Here is a 14,185-nt window from a genome sequence, read left to right as displayed (position 1 = left end):
AAGTGAGGTACAAAGTGAGGTACAACGTGTGGTACGTGTGGTACAAAGTGTGTTACAAAGTGTGGTACAAAGTTAGGTACAAAGTGAGGTACAAAGTGTGGTACAAAGTGTGGTACAAAGTGAGGTACAAAGTGAGGTACAAAGTGTGGTACAAAGTGAGGTACAAAGTGAGGTACAAAGTGAGGTACAAAGTGAGGTACAAAGTGTGGTACAAAGTGTGGTACAATGTGTGGTACAAAGTGTGGTACAAAGTGAGGTACAAAGTGAGGTACAAAGTGAGGTACAACGTGTGGTACGTGTGGTACAAAGTGTGGTACAAAGTGTGTTACAAAGTGAGGTACAAAGTGTGGTACAAAGTGAGGTACAAAGTGAGGTACAAAGTGTGGTACAAAGTGAGGTACAAAGTGAGGTACAAAGTGAGGTACAAAGTGAGGTACAAAGTGAGGTACAACGTGTGGTACGTGTGGTACAAAGTGTGGTACAAAGTGTGTTACAAAGTGAGGTACAAAGTGTGGTACAAAGTGTGGTACAAAGTGAGGTACAAAGTGAGGTACAAAGTGAGGTACAACGTGTGGTACGTGTGGTACAAAGTGTGGTACAAAGTGTGTTACAAAGTGAGGTACAAAGTGTGGTACAAAGTGTGGTACAAAGTGAGGTACAAAGTGAGGTACAAAGTGAGGTACAAAGTGAGGTACAAAGTGTGTTACAAAGTGAGGTACAAAGTGTGGTACAAAGTGTGGTACAAAGTGTGGTACAAAGCTGACACACTCACAAAAACAGTGTGGTATATTTTAAACATTAAGGAAATTGGCAGAATCTTATTTTTTTAACCCCATAAATGTTTCTCTTTTGGGGGCTACAGACCCAACTCATGCTGGACTACCTCGTGAGCGCCCCCCACACAACCAGGAAATTGTAAAAGCGGAAGTTCTCCCCATGTTAGTTCAATCTCTGATTAGTGTCAATTATTAACTAACTATGGTAAAAAAAAGGAAAGGGAAATTAATAATTTGTGCTGCAGAGAAGTTTAATTGTCATTTTTCTAAGTAAACTCATTAACGTTTCTGTAATGACCAAGTGGTTGTTGCCGGAGTGGTGAATCTATGAATCCACCCGATCTCAATACAAACTGCAGGATCTTGCAGTAGCCTATATGGTACAGTGCCTCCGTATATACAGTGTTAACATGTTTTAATAGGACACTGGCGAAGGCAGCTAAGCCTAAAACGGAGCCAATTAAACAGCGCCAACCGCGAGACACAGACTTAGCGCTGTTTCGTCTATGCACATATTGCTAAATTGGAAAACGGATAAGGTCTTTGCACTTGTGTAAGGTCTCCATGTGTACACACGGAACATGAGGGACTGGGCTTCCTCGGGTAATTCCCAATAATGAGATGACCTTTTCCCAGTTTCCAAAATTACCTTTTTCAGCTGCTGCGGAAAGTTATTAGTGAATAGTGTCTTTCCCATTTGAGATTTTAAGAGGGGGGGGGGGGGGACACATACAAAGCAGGGATTACGCCCTGTCTTTTGCCATCTCTGCTCAGTTGCGACAAAAAAATAATTTGTGATTACCCTCCACTGGGTGGGGATTGGTGTTATGCGGAGCAATAACTGCTTCTGGAACAGTGCGGATCCTCTGACATTGTGCAACAATCAACATAATTCTCTGCTGACAGAATGGCAGCCACACCTCATGCTGATCGGCAGATCAGTCGAATACGGAGCATTTCAAAGGATTGTAGGCAGCCAACGCGCTAATTCATCCCAGACCATGAGCGACTTTACTGGCTATCCACATTCATATTCCTAGATACTCATAAAGATGTGTCCTAGGAGTCAGACACTGAGCAACATCATCTGGTCTCGATTTTTTTATTGAGAAACTAATGGAATAGCAATAAAAAAAAAAGAAGAAGGGGGGGGGGGGGGGACGGGACTGGCACTTTGGAGCCAGTTCAGTTATGCCATTCAATAAATCACAGCGTTTGAAAAGGCACTTAGAACCGGATTTTGGGGACCTCATGCTCCGGAGAACCTAAGAATAAAAAGCAGAAGTGGAAACCATACTTCAGGCCACCGCAACAATAGCGGGGGCAAAGTGGCGCGCTGGGACTGTATCCAACATGCAGTGGAATTGCCAAGGGGAGTTTACATTTGCATGACACCGTGACACCCTGTGTTTATTAGCATGCAACCTCAGCTTTTGCACCCTCCGCCCCCCTTAACCCCACCCACCCATCCTCCCGTCCCTCCCCCCAGTCCCGTGGCCGCATCCATTCCGCCTCTTTTAACGGCGAGGCCTGGTCGCCCTCGTGCACGCTCGGTGAGCGCAGCTAATCAGCCAAGCTGAGCCGTGTCATTTGACGGGGAGAGAGATCCCCCCCCTCCCCTGCCGGAGCGCCGCTGCAGATGAACTGGTGGTGCTCCGGCTCCGGCAGGCGGGGGAGAGAGGAGGTGTGAATGAGTGTGTAGACGGGGGAGGTGTGGAGGGGGGTAAATGAATTAGCCATACATCTAAACAGTTTCTCATGTTGCATTCACTCTTTCAGATCGGGCAGGAAATGCACAACGTGTCCCGTTAAATGATGCTAATTCCACCTTTTCCCAGGATTTGGTCCAGGCTGTGTGGGCGTTTTGCTCGCCGCCGTCTTCGGAGGTTTGAAGAGCGCCGAGCCTCATGCATATGTAGAGGCACAAAGTCCGCCGGTTGACCATTTAAGGTGATATTCAAAGTCACATATTCCCTCATATGTCCATATGCAGCACTGCAGGTTTCTCTGGTAATTGGTGCTAACATCTGAAGGCACATGTGGCCGTACAGCATCTGAGGTACTGCTCCTTTTCCCTGCGACGACGCAGGCAGGGAGCGGCTCCGACTGCAGCATCAAGGGCCCGAGAGGGAATATTAAAAATGCAGGATTTACATTTCAGCGTCACATTTCGGGCACAGACGATAAATGGACGCTGACGACGGGAGATAAGTTGTGCTATTTGGGATGTGAGAGCATCGCGGCACAACGGGGGAGATAGAGGCGTCTAAGACAACACGGTGACCCCTGGTGAAGCGGGAGAAAAAAACAGTGTACATTTTGACGGCATCATAAATCACCGGGCCCGTGGCAGGCAGCCCAATTGTGCTGCGAGGGCAGGTTGGAGCTACCATCATCCCTCCTCCCGTGTCCCCTGGCTGTGTCTGAAGAAAGAAGTGGAACGGCCAAAGCATGTCTGCTCCCTCCGTCTCTTTCTCCGGCAGCATTGATCTCTCGGCGCGCGGGCGGGGGGGGGGGGGGGGGGGCCGTCGTCGTCACGGTGCAGTCACAACGCTGTGCCCTTTGCGGCATCTTCTTTTTAGACGGACACAAACAAGCACATGCTCCCTGCGTGCACGGGTGTGGAGATGGAGATGGACTGAAAGGTCTCCTCGCGCTTCCCTCTCGCAGAGAGAGACGGACAGAGACGGAAAATGAAAGTACTGTAAGTGTGAAAGAGAAGGCAGACAGCGAGAGTTGCCCCCCCCCCAAAATAAAATAAAATAAAAGGTTCTGAGTCGGACTTGGTGTGTGGGTTTGGAGGAGGGCCGGAGGAGATCATCTTTATCCTGAGAGTGGAAGTGTTCCGGGCTTAGCGATCACAACAACCGCGGTCAGCACGGGTTTCGGCTTTGGTTAAGATGACTCGGGAGAGTTTGGACAGTGGGAGGAGGCCTTGGACGCTTTCCCTCTCCGTCTCAGCCGCTCCCCCCCCCCCGCCCCCGGCAGCTGTTGACGTGGGCCATCGCGGGGAATTTGTACAGTCTCATTCAGTCGGAGGGGGAAGGATTAGGCCTGAGCGCAGCCACAGATGGACTGAGACTGGCCCCTATTGTTAAAATCCTCCTATGATGCTGTATATTCATCTGGACAATCTTCTTCCTGTCGACCGGTTTTCCGAGGCGGCTAGTGGACATCAATGCGGCGGCGTGCTAATCTGCCTGTTATAAAAGTTACAGAGAGAGAGAGAGAGAGTGGAGGGGGGTTGTTCTTTTTCTTCTTCTTGTGCATAATTTGGTTCCTATTAGCGACATCATTCAGTGGCTTTTTTTCAGATGATAATTTGGAAATCTGGGGTCGCGGCGCTAATCCAGCGGCATTACACTTGGCCGAGGGATTACTGAGTGACGACTTCAAGTGAAACGGGAGATGTAAGGGCCTCTTAAGCCATGTTCCTATTAAAAGCCACAGCGCCGCATGACACTGTGGCAGGCTTCATTGCACACTTGCCAACTAGTTGGGGGAATATATATCCCCCTGATGGATGCTCCAACGCTCGTGGGGATTTCTCCTTCGTGTTCCTCAACCTCGCCGTTGAGCCATTTTGAAATGATTTCCTTCAAAGTGGCTTCTGCTGTTTTTCCTGTATGGTTGCTGCTTGTTCGAGGTGTTTTAACACCTGACAGTCTTGTAAGAGAGAAGGCTGACAAGTCTGTCTGATGCCTTTTCCCCTCGCCCGCCTCTCCGACGCCTACCTTGCTATCAGAGGAGGCGGCGGAGTCGTTTTTAATTCTTTTTCCAGCCGACGCCCCGAACAAAGTTTCATGAGTTCTTCTTTTCCCCCTCGTCCGTCGTGAATCCTCTCAATTTTTTTGCAATTGCAACATTGGGGTCTTGCGACGCGACGGGACGATGGCTGGACAAGTGACCACCGGGGGCTGGGGCCACTTCGTCCACATCCACTGACTTTGAATAACTTTTTCTCGCATCGGTTGGCTCATTAAATATGTGGATGCATTGATGCGCCTTAGTTAGTCCAACTTTGTTTGGCATAATCTCCTGAGCGACGCGTTGTGGATGTGTGTGTAGACGACAGAACAGTGGCAACAGCAGCTCCGTTTATTCGTAGAAGGCAAAAGTAATTTAATTCAGCAATAAAATAATGCGTGAGCTAACATTTGGAACAGCCAATAAGACACAAGCATTTCCCCGGACATATTCCCGTAAACCGTGTCTGGTTGGTCTCACCTCCGTTCATTCAAATTAAAAAAAACAGTACTATATAATGATAATAACATTTCACCAGGCTACATTACAACACAGGGAGAAAAAAATGCTGCTTCTTTACTTCCATGTCCTGTACATGCATCACCGAGGCTGCGGCTGCTTCCTTTATCCTCCGTGTCTGAGCAAACGTTAAGTAAGACAGGACTTAGAAAAACTGCCCGTTGTTATTTATGAATTTAATTATAACTACGCACGGTGTGTAGTGGTTTGCCTTGTAAAGTAATTAATTTGGGAATAGCTCAGTCACTTTTTTCCCCCCTCTCGCCTTCACACAGTAAACAAAGGAGCCAGAGGAGAAGAAGAAGAAGCAGAAGAGGAGGAAGAGGAAGCCATTACCCTCCCAGTATCACCTCATGGGGAGAAATTGGTGTCCTATGGCTCAGACGAAATGAGTCCGGCTCTTAAGCCATATGCAGAGATCAACGAGACACACAGGAGGACGAAGAAATAGAAAGAAATATTGTTTCCCCCCTCTTCTTCTCCTCCCCACAGTGACCTGGATATACAGCCGGTTCGAGACGCATCGCTTTCCCCCCTCCCCGTCTGCCGACCGGCCTCCCCGGAGAGGGACAGAGTAACTGTTCGATCCCAGGTAATTAACTTCGCCACGACCCGGGGAAACGCTCGCACCAGCCACCGCAATCCTTTAAGCACAACACTCCATTAGCCGCGTCCCACAAGGCCGCGCAAGTGGCAGGACGAAGACGGGGGCATGCTGCGGGCTCGTCCTGCCCACATAATCACCGGCGCACAGAGGGACAAAATATGTCCTGGGTCATAATGAGAGGGCGTGTGCGATAGATACAGAGCCAGTTGGGATGATTCTGCTTTATCAGTATCAGTCCACTTGTGAATTTGTGTAAATGAACTAATGGCACAGAGTGATCGGAGCACTCAGGAAGTACATTTACCCAAGTACTTTATTTTCCATGTTCTGCTACTTTATACTTTATCTATACTACATTTCACATGCAGGGAACTACAAACACTTTGGTTATATTATACTAACTACATTTGCAGACGTGCACATGTATCTGGCAGCAGGATTAAGATTTAGTCTTTTCAAATCAATTAAGATTAGGATTTTACATAAAGAATATGGAACATTATTATTATTTTAACTATGACCCAGCTGTGTATAACGTAATACAAATGGATCCAATTCAAGCAGCTAAAACATTAAATTGTTGCATGTCAGCAATAATGATCTTATAATTTTCTAATATAAAATAGTACATTATACTAGAGAAGCTGCCAGGGTCCATTTTGATGTAAAACTGTGACCAAACAGTAATACCACCTAGCACCACTAGGGACACGAAAAGTTGTCAGATGCTTCTTTAAAGTTTATTAAATCAAACATTATCAAATTTCAGAGGTCAGTACTCGAAACTGCTTATCTTCTTCAGTGGAACTAGAGCAATTTTTGTAATTTTCTGGCAGCATCTGGTGGTAAAGTTGCATACCGCAACCAACTGATTCCATTTCCGTCTTCCATCAGCGTCTGAAAATTCAACGACAATGCGACGTATTCTTGAACAGTTTCGTGCAACAGCCGTATTCAACACGACGTAGAAACATGGAGACTCACACGGAGGTCGGGTCCAACTCGTGGAACTATGTCCAACTCATTCACAGTTGACGAAAAAACATTGGTTCTTTGTTGCGGGCGATGATACATATATGAACACATGGACAATATATTCAATTCATGTGAATAAGTTCTTCTAAATATTACACACTGTAGCTTTAATTGAATGTCAAACTTTGACCAATTTACAGTGGAGTATTGTCACATTTACTTAAGTTAAGGGTGCGAACACTTCTTCCACTTCCTTAGATTGTCTTTTCTTGTTGTGAACTGCTTGACCTCACAGCAAACACAAACGTTTAGCTGCCACATCGTTGGTCCCCGTGCGGAAAAAGGCCTGGTGTATTAACGCACGAACAACTGGTAAAGTGCAAAAACAAAGTGTGGACGGTACAGTACAGTACGATGCCTCACGGACTCATTTGCAGTCATTTCGATCAAGACCGGTCGGCAAAAACGAAGGCGTAGGTTGATAAAAGAGCTCCGTTCAATACGGCGAAACAACAATCAAAGCGTCTCCGTAATGTTCGGCTCAAACTCCGCGGCAATTACTCTGGTAAATATTCGTGGAGATACACAAACAGAACACCATCAACGTGCTCGACGCTTCAGACGTTCGGGCCCGGCCAAATCAAATAGAAACACGGGCAATAGAACGTATACGGTCAATAGAATATCTGCAAATGTCAAAGTGGCTTGAATCAAAAAAAGCTTATTGAAATTTCAGTGCAGCCGTACGGGTGTCTCTAATGAGGTAAGAGAAGGAACAGTGTTTCTCTGACTGTGCAGCAGTCCGACCAATTATCAGACCTCCCTGCTGCTGAACCCTGGGAGAAAGTCCATAGGTGATGGTGGGGAGGACGAGGGGGGGGGCGTTGCTGAAGTGAGGGGGAACAGATAATGGACTCGGAGCTTCTCTCTCCCTCCCGCTGCTGCTTCCCTGCTCCCTCACTTCCTCCCTGACACCCTCGACACAGACGGGGCCGGCGTTCTCGGGGCCGAGAGCCATCAGAGAAGCGCGCGTGCGATTTGGCCGAATGTTGTCGGGGAGAGTTTGATTGTCTCCGGAGATGTTTTATTCATCGCGCGGGGCGGAGGCGCGGACGCCCGGACGCAGCCTTACCTCTGTTTCTGATTTGCCGGCAAAAACAAGTCTGTCACACGACATAATGCGGGATGTGCAGCAAAACTGTTACGCCTGCGCGAGCGCTCATTTCAACTCCGATCCTATCATCGCAGCTTTGAACAGAGGAGGAGGAGGAGGAGGAGGAGGAGGAGGAAGGTGTCTGAATTCACTGCGAAGCGTCTCTGCACAAACATTTGCACAATCGTTTCGACGCGTGTGGAAACGAAACGCGGAAAAATGTACAGTGCGGCATAATTTAATGCATTTAATCTGACAACGCCGTCGATACTGTAAGTGGTGGTGCTTTCGTTTTTTCCTGTCAACCGCGGTTGAAGTCCGCCCCGGGTGAAGTTTTTGCATTTGGATCATCCCGGGGTCGGCACTGCCCAATTATAAAGCGACCGGGGCTTGTAAACAAGGCTCACATTGACTCACATGCAGCTGGTTAATTTGAAAAAGTTTGGGTATAACCTGTCATCCTGCCAGGTTGGAGATTCGGCGGCGGCTGCAGGGGGGGGGGGGGGGGGGAGCGTGGGAGGTGGGTGGTCGGGCAGATAGCTCCAGATTTGACTCCCTGTCGCTAATCATTATTGAATTCTCTGCCGCGGCTCCTCCACTCCGCTGTTAGCACCAGTTGGGAACACGGAGAGAAGTAGCTGAATATGGGTTTTTTTTGGGGGGGGGGGGTTATAACGAGCTGCTGGCCATGAGACTCCAATATCTGCCTTTTCAAACTCTTATGTTTACACGGTCCATATACCTGTATATATATATATATATATATATATATATATATATATATATATATATATATATCATTTGTTCCTCCAAACAAGCTGGCCCCGCAGATTTCTTGAAAGAAAAATGGCGACCGGCATTGTCACGCGCAGGTATTTCACACGACCGTGATTTCGAACGGATATTGTCCTCGGCTGCCCGAGTAAACCGGGCCCCAAAAAGAGAAGTCTGCAGTGCCGACCGGTCAGCCCCGGTGGCGACTCTGCCCGGGCAGGGAAGCGGAACCTGAGGTCTGAATCCCGGGCTCGGGCTCATGCAGGATGAATCACGGAGCTGCTACAACCAAACAGAGAGGAGGGGGAGCCGAGCTGTGGCAGGCCGGCCCCGCTGCCTTTGTCAGTCAGGCAACGGACGGCGGTGAGTGGAGGTCGCGGAGGAGCAGGAGATGACTGATTCATGGGCTGGCTGGCGGAACTGTGTGTGTGAGTGTGTGTGTGTGAGTGTGTGTGTGTGTGTGTGTGTGTGTGTGAGTGTGAGTGTGAGTGTGAGTGTGAGTGTGAGTGTGAGTGTGTGTGTGTGTGTGTGTGTGTGTGTGAGTGTGAGTGTGAGTGTGAGTGTGTGTGTGTGTGTGTGTGTGTGTGAGTGTGTGTGTGTGTGTGTGTGTGTGTGTGTGTGTGTGTGTTGCCCTGCAGTGGATGACAGATTGGCAAGGCCACGCATGGGCCAGGCTCCATCAGCACCTCGGGCCGCTGTGATGTGTCCATTCTCCCTTCACTCGCCACAGCCGGGCCAGAACAGAGCTGTGTGTGTGATTGCCCGTACGTGCGGACCGTGTGTTTCGTTGCCCAACCTATGGGTGTGGGTGTTGTGTTCTGTCGAAAAATCAGAACCACAATCACTTCATTTGCCAAGTACAATGAAGGTAAGAGTTTGTGTCGGCGGTGAGCGTCGACAGCGAACACGTGGAAACAGCTGCTGCCTCTCACTGTGTTTGCTGTTTTTGTCCTTTAACCCACATTTTTGTGCCCATTTTTTTCTGTTTCTGCAAACACACGCAATTAGTCACAACGAAGTGCCGCTGGATTGTGGAACAATTTCTCAGAGCTAGTTTTATCCGCTCATGATTTTAATCTTTTATCTTGAGTGTGAAATGTACAATTAGTCCCGCAACTGTATTTGTACTTGACATGTGTATTAACACATAGGAGGACATTATCATAAGGAATATATAAAACCATTGCATATTTAAAAATGCAAATATATTGGTTATTTTGATATATGGTTCAGCGTCCTCTTGTGTTTTCATTCTTCTTTCGGCACTTTCACCTATATCTTTTCCTCCCTCGGTCAGCTCACATGTATAATACGATTTGCCTTGACATGACTCTTGTTCCAAGGGCCATTTTTTGAGCGCTGTAAAAAATGGCTCTTGAGACTCTCAAGGTATGAAAAGAACTTTGATGATCGAGTACTTCCCTTTGGTAAACACTCGCCGAGCGCTGAGCTGAATTAGCGGCGGCGGCGTGGCGTTTGACTGGAGATGAGATATTTGCGCGTTGGGGAATCGCTCTCGTCCCTTTCAAAATGGAGGAACAAGAGTCCGGTCGGAGTCGAGGCGGAACGCTTTCACCTCCCGCTCGTCGCACTTTGGACAGAATACGACTGATGAAGCGAAGGCGGGCAACGAGAGCCCGCCAGCTCGCCGACAGTGCCCTCCATCCTCCGCTTGTCAGTGTCAGGTTACCATTTCCCAAGTGCCACCTTCAATTACTTTGGATATTGCTAATGATTATACATTGTGTGCGAATGCAAATGTGCGCCGGGGAAGTTTCGCGGCACAAAGCCGGCGCCGGCCGTAGCATGACTAATGATGTTCCGAATGAAGGGTGGACTTCAATGAGTGTCTTAAAGAGCAGAAGAGATTTTAATTACTCATCTGTCTGGCTTGCTCGCGCGACCTTCAGTCAAGACCTGGACAGAAGTCAATTACAGTGATGATGTGCCATCTCCATATCTGGCCGTGTATCTGGGCTTCCCTTGCAAATGGCAGATTGTCAAAGGTCATTATAATATTAATCTGAAGGTCAGGTGAAAAAAAAAAAGAGAAAGTTTGAAATCAGCGGTGCGAGAGCGGATTCGGCGGCAACTTTGTCAGATTTCAGTTCCGTCTGGCGAGTACAGTCTGAAGGTGTTTGATTTATTACCCTCTCTTGTGCTGTGAGCAATTTGAGTTTGAGTAAAAATAAAGAAAGCTGGTCATGAAACACATTAAACGCTATAATTATTCCCTCACCGATTCAATTTTTAATCAGCCACCTTTCGGCGATTCATTTCAGACTTTTGGAGCGGTTAGCAACACCAATAAACACGCCGACTCTTGGCGGCATCGCCACCCGCAGCTGCAAGTGGGGAGAGGGCTGTTTTACTCAGGAAGTCGGTTGCTCGGAGTCTATTTGTCTTTTGTAATTACCATTCAATAAAGGAAGACCCCTGGTAATTATCCCCGGTGCTCGGTGAAACCAACCATTGAGAGTTAACACAAACACAGGGGCCGTGTTTATCGAGAGGCTGCAGAGTCAGAAGCGGCGCTGACTCTGCCGAGACATGCGACTCGGCTCCGAGATCAAACGTGTCTGCGGCGAAGGCGAGTCGGCCCGGGCCCCATCTGTGGCCGTGGCCCCCTCAGAGAGCGGGGCTACGACCTCATCTGAGGGTTCACAGTGAAAGGGAATCTTGCCAGGGCCGTGGCCCCCGCTGAGGAGCGCATCATGTGCATCATTGGTTAAAGGATTGTCTGGGTCAAGTGAGACAGGGAGACTTGGGGGAGCTCGCCGGCCTGATGGTGCCCGCGCGGCACGTGGCTTCAATTTCAACTGACATTTTCACCTCGCAAAGCAAGTTCCTTCAGTCTCATGTTTTCTTTTCTCTTTTTTTTTTTCTTTCATTCATCTTGATGGGCAGTGGCCTAGATACTGCGACTTTCTCTCCACGAGCCACACTGCAGCACTCGAAGGATGAGATGTCTGCGAAATTAATTTGCTTCATGAATTTTTCTGCCTCCAGTAAATAAAAGATGCTCACAGAAGAGGGTGTGCGAATCCGGGTGACGTTTCACTGCTGGAGTCTCATCAAACTCACCACTTCATCTCAAAGTAAAGACGGCCGAAAAAACCGGGAGAGATAAAAATTCGATTGGGGGGTGAAAAAAGACATTGCAATCCTACGCAGGGAGACTATAGCGCTCAGTGTGCAGCATCCGTCAATACCCTGCACTGACACGTATACAATCTCCTGCTCTCCACATCTACCCCTGCATTGTCGAATGTGCCTCGACGCCGGTCGACTATCTGAGCTTTTATCTCCCTGACACGCCTTTGCCACTGACATTTACATGAAAGCCATAGGCCTCGCTAGGGAATAATCTGCGCTGATAGGAAATGTCTTGCAGCTGGGTTAGAAAGAGGAGTTGGGAGTGCAGGCGTCTTCTCTCCAGTCTGCACTCTGCTGCATCGCAGCTCTGCTTTTTGCACTGTGAGTATAGAAATGCCGGCGTACGGCACAGAGATACAATCACAGATATAGCTGCTGGGATGTACACAGCGGAGGGGGAAGATGCACAAGATACCGTGCAAATATTTATGTACACAAGATACACGGAAGCCATTCCTTTTTTGTCCTTATCATTTCATTCATGTCTACAATTACGTCACGTTCATTTTAGCTGACGCTTTTGTCCAAAAGAATAAGTTAGGTGCAGTCTGAGCAGGTGAGTTTTTCCAATCTTTGACGGAAAGTTTGAAGGGGTCTCTGCTGTTCCTGATGTCCCCGGGGAGCTCGCTCCCCCATTGAGGAACCAGGACGAGCAAACAGACGGGAATTTGTTGAGCCGTTTGGCAGCAGCGGATTGGAGTGGACGGGCTGGGGTGTAAAGGATTGACCATGTTCTGGGTGTAGGAAGGGCCTGAGCCGTTCGCAGTACGGTAGGCGAGTACCAGAGCCTTGAATTAGATTGGAGCCACCTCCGTCCGGGAGCCAGTGCAGAGGAGGAGTGGTGTAGGGGGGGAGAACTTGGCTAAAGTAGGTCCAACCGGACCGCTGCGTCGTGGATGGGCTGCAGAGGTTTGGATGGTTACTTGCCGCCAGACCAGCTAGGAGTGCGTCGCCTTCTTGGTGAGGAACGGACGTGCCTTCGCCGCAGTGTTGGCAGCGAAGGGACAGCTGGTCGTCCAGTGTTTTCTTGCAGTCTGAGTCTTAAAAATGCCACCTTCTTTTAACAACCCATGTTTTGCCTATTTGGGTTTAAACTCTAGGAAGTGTGACAAGTGTGCAAACACCCTAGACCCAGCAGATATGGAGGTGAATTGAGAAACGTGACTTTTGAAGATCCATCAGGATCCGAGGGGCCTTTGCCAATTATTAAGTTATTAAATACAACGATTGACGCTGCCGGTGGAAAACTCTGAGGCACTCGGCAGTCATCGTGGGAGCAGCGTGGGCACCGTGGGACGACAGCTGGCGACAGGAAAGGCACGCTGTTATTACTCAGAGGAATGAAAGAGCGACTTGAAGAGCGATAGCCCAACGTATCGCCGAGTGCTCTCGCTATCAAAAGGCACCGAAGAGAAACGTGAGGACTGAAATCAAACAGCGGAGTTCATGGGTTGCTCCCGCTGGCATTAACACGAGGACCGGCTGCAGCCGACATCAAGGCGCACGCGGCTCCTGCTGACTCACAGAATGAGAGTCAACACCAGACATTCGACGGGGGGAGACTTAAGACGACGGGCTGACGGGTGGCGTGGAGGGATCGGAAGCCCTTCCTTTCGTTAAGCCGTCACAACAGGGTTAAGAGGCTTGCTTGAGCCGGGGAAACGTTTATATACTGTATATGCACCGGACTGCTGCAGGGCAGAAAGAGGTGTTGTGGACTGGCAAATCCCAGTTTGACATTTTGAGTTCATTAGACGGCTTCCGTTCAAAACGCTTCCTACTTCAAATGCAATTATTTTCTGGTGTATACATGGTAATTCATGGCATTTACAATCTCCCCCCCCCCCCCCAAAAAAATGCAAAAATATAGGTTGCCTAGAAAACTTTTGACTGTCAGTGAGTGAACCAATGCATAAATTCATAAGGGGAAACAGTAAGAGAAGAAGAAAAAAACGAGACACATTGATAATTAGCTTGGTGGTTAACGCAAGAGTTGGCATGGCAACCGGCGAAGTCGCAGAAAGCCGCGCTTAATGGGAAATATCGGCGAGGACGGAGCGCTTCCCTTTGACAAATGAGACTGGGTGGTCGTCGTGCGGTCTCCTGTGTGTGTGTGTGTGTGTGTGCACGTGTGTGCGCTGCGTAACGAGAGAGATGAGGCGTCACATTCTTTGTGCCCGAGCTGCGCGTATCTCCTGGATGCATTTTTAAATAACCTTAAGGAGTCCCGAGGGGAAGGGAAGCGGCGCTCCAATCTCACAATGGACACACTTCCCTGTGTGACAACAAGGCCTCGGGCATTTAGAAAATGAAAAAATAAAAAAGAAGCAGCAACGCCCGGAAAAACAAATACAATAGCAACACCAAAACAAATGTTTATGAATGATGAATGAGAGCGCTTTTAGAATTACAAGTGGTGCTTAGTAAGGAAGCCCCCGTGTGTGTATTCATCCGCACTGAGGCCAACAAAAACTTTCC

This window comes from Scophthalmus maximus, chromosome 21 (assembly GCF_022379125.1).
Source record: "Scophthalmus maximus strain ysfricsl-2021 chromosome 21, ASM2237912v1, whole genome shotgun sequence".
NCBI lineage: Eukaryota > Metazoa > Chordata > Actinopteri > Pleuronectiformes > Scophthalmidae > Scophthalmus > Scophthalmus maximus.
The sequence above is the reverse complement of the archived record's forward strand: the minus strand, read 5'-3'. Positions refer to the sequence as shown.